Here is an 8069-nt window from a genome sequence, read left to right as displayed (position 1 = left end):
ACTACAACGTCTATAGTGGCGCGTAAGGTCTTTAATGATGTCATGCATGCAGACGTAATAAAATCGCGGATCTCAGCCTTTTTACTGGAAATACCACTAAGGTTTTTGAAGAACCAACGCGCAGCTTAGTTCATGCAGGTTGGAATAATATGATCGAAGCTGTTCTTATTGTACTTTTTTTGAATACATCGTTGAACACATCGGAGGCAAGAGTTCCACACAAAAAGTTAATTTCTCTTTTTTTTTATTTTGAATTACACAAAAAGAATACTGGATCACACATTTTATGAAATGCAAGCAATCACAAATGCAATAAGAAAGAAGGTATGGCAAAACACGCTGCACAGTGCCACAAAGAAAAGAAAAAAAAAATTGCTCATATCCGCTGCGTAGTTTTACTCTAAAACATCATCCGTGAGAGAAACACGAGAGGCGTTGTGAACGGCTAGAGACAAGCAAGGAGGAAAAAATGGAGGTGCAACTCAAGCGGAATTTTTATACTTCAGCCTTGAGTAATATACGCTGTTAAAACATATAAACATAACACACTGAATACATAATAGTATCACAATACTATGTTTATACTCCTGATCGCGATCAAATCTGCCCTCTGCCCGTAGGAGAAAGGCATTACAGGGAGCCCACTGTACGCGACTAATAGCAGTATGTCATCAAAAAGCAGGCCACGAACAGGCAGCAGCGCTTTTCAGACCACAACGAGAACGCTTAGCCATGACAAAGAGTTCGGCATGTAAAAATGGTGCTTACGAACCGGCAAGCGCGCATGCATTGTGCAAATACAGTGAAGCAAACATGATTCATGAAACGATCTAAAATGCGCAATACAGCGTTCTTGTAGTGCCATATAAAAGCTCGTGTTATGATGCATGTGAGCCACCGACTTATTCCTTGTTTTAAACCGTAGGTGTTACATGTTACTTTACAAGATTACACAATGGAAGGAAGCACATGTCCTTCGGTAAAACATGATCCAAAACAAATAGTAACTTCACGCTATACACTAAAAGGGCTTCATGGCTCATATTCTATGTTACATGTGCAAAAAATACGCTCAAAAAGCGTAACAAACGGCTTAATTTAAGCATTGTTTGATCAAGAAGCACCAAAATAATTTTATAGGCAAAAGGAAACAAGTTACCGGCAAAACGAGGCGACGCATTGAAAAGCGCGGTGAGGTGGGCGTACCCAGCCGCACATGACCGGCGCAGCATCAACGTTTATTCGGAAAGGCTAAAGAAAGGGGAAGCGCACATGCAATCCGGTGTATGTATGATAAGCTGTGTGCCTTTGAGGTGAAGTCGAAGCCAACATCGCTACGCCATCTCGCGGGTGGTCAGACCCGCGAAATAGGTCGAGTGTCCGCTCTTTACGTATGTTTCTCTATGGCGAAACTTCGGCAAAGCTTCTGCTGCAGCAGTGGCACACGGAATTAATTCAGTTATCATTGCGACACTTCAGTGCCAAACGCGCACATAGTTCGGCAGCGTGGGTGCCTCCTATTGCGGTGATTGATCGTTTTTTTAAACAGTACCTAAAAAAAGTTTCCCTTCATCGCTTTGTTGTATGCCGCGGTATGGCGTCCTACAAGCAGTCGTGCAGGGTGCCGTTAATTGGCACCAGCTGTGGTGGGGCCGTTGTGGCTTCCCCCTCTTTCCTGCGTCGGAGTCACCCACAGCTACGCTAGAGAGGCAGCAGAGGAACGTCGCCGAAGTTGTGTTTTCGGTGTGACAAAGAGTTCGCCAGGAATTCCCGCAGAAGTTTCCGTTCAATGTAGCCGAGACAAGAGAGAGTTTCGGAATACGGGGAACCAGAACAGGGGGACTCTATCCACACGTGTATGGCGTTAGGGGAACGCGTCCCCTTCGTCTGCTTTTAGAATAGCGGCGATAGCGGTCACTTAACGTTGCGCGCATGCAGCGCCATGATGGCTTAAAAGAAAAACTAGCAGAAAAAATATCTTGATATACATGCTGCTCTGTCTTCATTACATTAATAAACACTAAGTAAATCATATTAAGTTACATATAAAGCTCAAATACATGTGTAAAGTAATACATTTTTTTCTTTTGAATTTTTAAACCGAGTCGAAATAGGCCGAGACTATCCACGCTGGGAATCACCGCTAGCCGTTTCTTGTTTCTTGCGTTCGTCTTGTCTCTGCAAGTCTGTGCGTTCGCCGTCTTCTGTAAGCACACTTTTTTGTGGCTTTCCGACGATTCCCAAGTTTAGGCGATCGCAGGCAGATTTACTTTGCGACCAGCTGCTCTATCTAGACCTCAGCTGGAATGATTTAGAGGACCTTTTTCTTCGGTACCGGGAGCCCGCGCCGCGACGCTTGGTACAACGGATTTCTGGACATGGATTGCCTGGACGAAGAGTCGTTTCGGCGGATGTTCCGTTTCGACAAGGAACATTTTGGCACACTGAAGATATCGCTGCTTGTACCCGATACCATCCTCAGTAGCCAAGGCGTCAAGGTATCTGGTATAGAAGCGTTGCTCATGGGTCTACGCCGATTGGCATACCCGAATCGGTGGCGGGACTTAGAGCCCATCTTCGGCCGGCATTGCTCGACAACCGAATAGGGAGGACACATTGCTCGACAATGTCGAGCATTGTGTCCTCCCTATTCGACCACAGTGAGGCCACCTTCGGTCATCTTCTGGACCTGAGGAGGCACGATTGGCTGCAACCGGAGGAATTGGCTCGTTTTTCTGAGGTGTGTACACGTCAAGCAAGGCGAGTTTCACTCCACAGCCCAATAAAAAAAAATTTGGCTGATTTTTGATATCGCAGACAGCTGCATAATAGCAGAGAGTGTCTGCTGATAAATAGGGGTTCAGTGCACACTGTGTCTCAAATCGTAACGGAACCAATTATTACTTTACGGACTTATAACTCGTACGATAGTCCGAAAGCAATGTTTTCGGAATGTTGCATACCAGTGACGGCACGGAAGCGTTTCTCATGTACCGTCTCTGCCAAAAGTAACCAGGCTGCAGGGTTTGCTCCTCAGCCGTGTTTAGAACCCTTGATTTACCTCAAAAGGCAGAAAATGGTCTTAAGAGATAAGGTGGAGTGGCTTTCGCTCCGTACAGGTGACTAAGAACTTGGGATGTCCTAACGCTGAAATATAGGGCTAACGAGCGAACCACGCAGCCTGGTTACTTTTGGCAAACACGACACACACACACACACACAAAAAGGAATGTTCTATTTTCATTGCAGGCAGTTCATCGCAGAGGTGCTCCTCTCACCAACTGTTGGGGGTTTGTGGATGGCACTGCCAGACCCATCTGCAGGCCTACCAAAAATCAGAAAATTCATTTTTCTGGACATAAACGACTGCATGTCGTTAAATAACAGGCCATTATGTGTGCAAATGGCATTGTGAGCGACCTGGATGGACCTTACCCTGGGCACAGGCATGATGCTGGTGAGTGAAGCGGATCCAAGTTTTCGATATAATAAATTTATATATACTCACTTGCCAGGTATATCAAAGCTTGGAACAAAATTTCGCATTACTGAGAAAAAAATATTTTGAAACAGTAAGAAAACTTAACGCAATGTTATATTAGGCAAAGCAAACAAGCCCATCGCACACCAGTGCACAGTGAAATAACCAAATTGCTAGCACGCTTATAATGTACCAATGCAGGAGTGTGCACTTAAAAAATGGCGTGTTGTACATATTTGGGGCACCAGTCTGTCACAAGCTGTGCTCGCAGGCTCTGAAGACATTCAGCTTCTTAGCAGCATTGACCTGTAAGTCCCTGCAATGAGTGGAATATATGAATTTTAAACATATACAAAACGCAGCGGTTGCTTTAGTTGAGAACACAATAGAAAATTCACTTTCCTTGACAGTGTCAGCTAAATAACAACTCAAGCAATGCTTCATGACAGGTCTGCATGTTAACATGATAGTGTTAAAAATCTCCATTCCTCAGAAAATCTGGCGTCGGTGTTGTTGCGTTGCGAGTGAAAAAACACAGGCAAGGATTTTGGCAGGTAACATAGCCATGCACTGGCTGGGCGTTGGGTTGTGTGATGTCACACGACCACATGACATGGGCCAGTTGGCAGGCACTGCCATCTCGGGTTTCATCTTCAAGATAGAAGGGTGAGATCACAATTCAGCCTTCCAAGAATCTTGAGGTAGACACGCTACCCCTGGGCCACACAGGCACATTTTTATGGCTTGGTTCATAGCTAGTGAGTTCTTGTTTTCCAAGTGGCATTCTTTTTAGCGTGACACATAAGGGGGACAAGACTTAGCGCCTGTCTTGTCCCCTTTATGTGTAGCGCTAAAAAGAATTCCACTTTGAGAAAGCTTGGCTAAATTGGGGATTTATATTTACAGGGCTCCTAGATTTTGCTACACTTTCTGCACTAGATCGCAAAAGTGCCATGCCGGTGCCGAGCCAGTTCTTCCGACGCGAGTGCAGCCTGGCACTAGCACTCTCGGTGGAGCGGCCAAATCGAGTGCAAAAGTTCAGAAACGTTAGTCTGTTCTGGGTGTGTGTATTTGTCAAGATTCTGATCGTTCTATTGAATGCTGTACATTTGTTCAAAATGACGCATCTCGCTTGTCAGCTGCCATATGAAACTTGTCAATTCCAAAGTGATAAGTTAAGAATTTGACTCCATCCTTTCTGTTGCATTGTGCAGTGGTGCAGGCCAGCCGAGTCTTGGACTTATAATTTAAGGTTATTTAGGCTGTCACTATTAAACTCACGCTCACTGCTGGTGGGCGGTGGCCACGGAGTGACTGTGACAGCCTGTTGTGTGGGCAGACTTAACAAGTGAAGGCATGGGCTAACTGCACGATGACCTCAGAACTAGCCACTACTGTAAGCAGAGATGCCACTCAAGCTGCCACATGTTGAATGCTCAAGCATTCAGGAAAAAAGGAATGTGTCGCTGCCAAGTCATCACGGACGTTTTGATCACCCACAAAAACAGTTGTGATGGCCAGTAAGGTTAAAGCTGGACAATTTTAACTTACGCGCACATTATCCCGGTCACAATTGTGCTTGAAATAATGTGATGCAACTTTATGCCTCTAGTGGGTACAGTGCACGTGATGGCCTGCCATCACTGCTATACTCCTACTATACCACTGCTACATTTCAGCATTGAGTCGTAATAAAAACTACTGAATGCAGCTTTCTACGCTGCACAAGCTGCACAGTGAGTTTTCATCATTGCCATTCACTCCGAAGGATGAAACCACGAAACAAGAGTGCCATCACTCAGCCATTTGCACTTTTTCGTTATATTCTTGTAGTGTCCTACACTAAAATGCATAAAGTTGGACGTCTGGTTGGGGCAATAGAGATTTTGTTCACGCGCCTATTCATGGTAACGGCACTAAAATACATGGGCCCCAATCAACACATGTGCATTTTTCTCTTGTCCATTGTCCAGGTGAGTTTCCATATTAACGAGGCATAAATACATTTAAAAAGTTTGGTCCCCAGAAAAAGTGTCCATAATTTAAGTAGTCTATATTAACGAGGGTTGTATTAACAAAGCAGGACTGCAGATGTCACGAAAAATAATTTGTTCATTGTATATTAAAGCTGGTATATTGTCTAATATATATCAGTTAGAAGGCATCATGCCAGATTATGCCAAGATCTCTTTTGTATCAACAAGACCATACCAGCGCAAAATCAGTACGTCTCTCGTAACCCGAGTTGATTTGGGACATTCAACGCGATAGACCAAACCAAACCTTATATTTTTGCTTGCTTACGTGCAACAGCAGCAAGTGCTACATGCTCATTACTACAAAACAAAAGCCTACTGCAGAATGTTGTTTCTATTAGGCACCCACGTTGGTGACAGCAAATAAATGTCCTAGCAGAATGTTTTTTTTTCGTGACTCGAGCTCGGCCAATGAAAATAAAATCTGTGCGCTTTGCTTCAACATTTCCCACATTTGTTGTTCAAACGCTTCGATTATTCAGTACTGTTTTGCATTGTGCAGATATCCTGCGTGACAGTGGGCTCTATGAAAAGCTGTTGGATCTGGTCCAAGGTTCGATCTTCACAATCTATGGGGACCCAGCCTACTGCCTGCGTCCGCTCCTTATGCTGCCATATGCAGGTGCTGCACTCAGCCAGCATCAACAGCTGTCTAACAGCTCCATAAGCACTGTTCGTCAAGCCGTTGAGGGGGGGTTTGGGAAAACTGTCAGCCTTTTGCATTCTTTAATTACAAGAAAAATCACAAGTTGTTACTGCAAACTGTTCCTAAAATGTATAAGGTGGCAACCATACTTGCCAACTGTCGCACATGTTTGTATGACAGCCAAATCAGTGAGTTCTTTGGTTTTCGCCCGCAAACTCTGCAGGAGTATTTAAAGCCAGCTACCTGAGCATTTGGAGTTCCATCAGCATATTACATGAAATCTTTTGTTTGCAAACCTGACCGCAAGTAGTTCCTTTTCAATTGGAGCATTACTGCTGGAGGTTGTAAGAGCTGTTGGAAGCATACACCATCAATCCACAAGTTCAACTGTCCACTATTTCATCTAATCGCATGCTCACTAATGCCCCTTGACATTTTGAGAGAATTTGATCTTCTTATGAGACTTGTTACACAAAGTAATCATTAAGGTCAAACCTAGCTAAAGCTTTTCCTTGTGCTCTAGGCAATATTCTCAGTATGCATGTGAGCACTTCCCCTGGGGTTTGCTCCATTGCTCTGGAAGTGTGTGGATGCTCTCAAAATAACATTAAAATAGTATTTGGCTGTGTTGAGATTCTCTTCAATATCAAACTTGTTAGGGAAGTTTTTTTACTGTGGCATACCATTTAGCACCCTGTGTTGCAGTTTGCATTTGACTGTGTTCTGTTGTGCTGTGTGTTTAGTGTGGAGTGGACACAGGAGTGCTTAGTTTTTTCAGCCATGAGCTTGAAATATATTCCGGAAAATGCTGGAAAATCTTTGTGCCGCCTGTGTCACAGTGCACGCTAACAAATTAATTTTGTCTACTCTGCATCGTTCAGGATATTGTTGCGTGTCAGCACCATATGTTACCCCTGTTTCCTGAGAGCAGAGAACCTCACGGTGAATGAATTTTCACCATTTGAGCACTGTAGCACTGTACCACAAGGAAAAGTAGTAAGGTAGGCTTTAAAATCAGTATGCAGAAGACTAAGGTAATGTTCCTCTGGAAGGTAAGGAGCCTCTGGAAGGAACAGCAGTTTACGTTAGGTAGGGAAGCACTGGAAGTAGTAGGTGAATATGTCTACTTAGGACATGTAGGACAAAACTGATGATAAGAAAATAGAGTAATTTGTTTGTATTGACTGTTAAAGTATATTTATAAGTCATATATTATTGGATAGCTTATGCAGAGTATATAATTGCACTAAAGTAATCATAGGTCCTAATTACTAACTGGTAATTGAGTAATTGTGAATAAATCTTGTCTTGAAGCTACACCATTAAGTCATGTATTATTGGATAGCTTAAGTGAAATATATCTGCGCAGTGCCAATTGTAAGCCCTAATTAATTAGTGTTATTTCGATAACTGATTAAAACTGAAATTTATGCTACAACATCAAGTAATTATTGTTCGAAAACTTGTTTGAGTATAATTTCACTGAAGTATTCCATGTCCTAGTTGCTATTAATTAGTTGCTTTAATGAATGATTGAACTTAATGCTAAATTTAAGCATCAAGTTGTATACCATTGGATAACTTATAGTGAGTATGAGCACCACAGTAATTGCTGGTTTCAGTTAACAAGCATTAAGCAGTTTAATGTGGTTACTAATAGAGCTTTAGCCCACTATAGCAAATCATATATCATTCAAATGTTCTCATGAGTAAAACCCGAAATCCTAACACCACAGAATGGAAATACTAGCACTTACTGCTATGAATTCCCAGCCCGCAAAGAAACGTAAGTCCACATGGTAATTTATTTATCATTGCCTGTATGTTACACTTAATATCTAAAGTGAAATGTTTACAATTTGCTTAAAATAACTTACTTTAAAGTTTACATGAAATATTTTGGTAA

The 8069-nt window shown here is 42.8% G+C and overlaps 1 pseudogene; it reads left to right on the top strand.

Moving 5' to 3' along the window:
* Positions 1-3393: 3393 nt before the first annotated feature.
* LOC146180785 (uncharacterized) lies at positions 3394-6484 on the top strand (annotated as a pseudogene).
* The last annotated feature ends 1585 nt before the right edge of the window (positions 6485-8069 follow it).

The sequence above is a fragment of the Amblyomma maculatum genome, chromosome 8 (assembly GCF_055883805.1).
Source record: "Amblyomma maculatum isolate TAMU_Amacu chromosome 8, ASM5588380v1, whole genome shotgun sequence".
Taxonomy (NCBI): domain Eukaryota; kingdom Metazoa; phylum Arthropoda; class Arachnida; order Ixodida; family Ixodidae; genus Amblyomma; species Amblyomma maculatum.
This window is presented reverse-complemented; position numbering and strand designations above follow the sequence as displayed.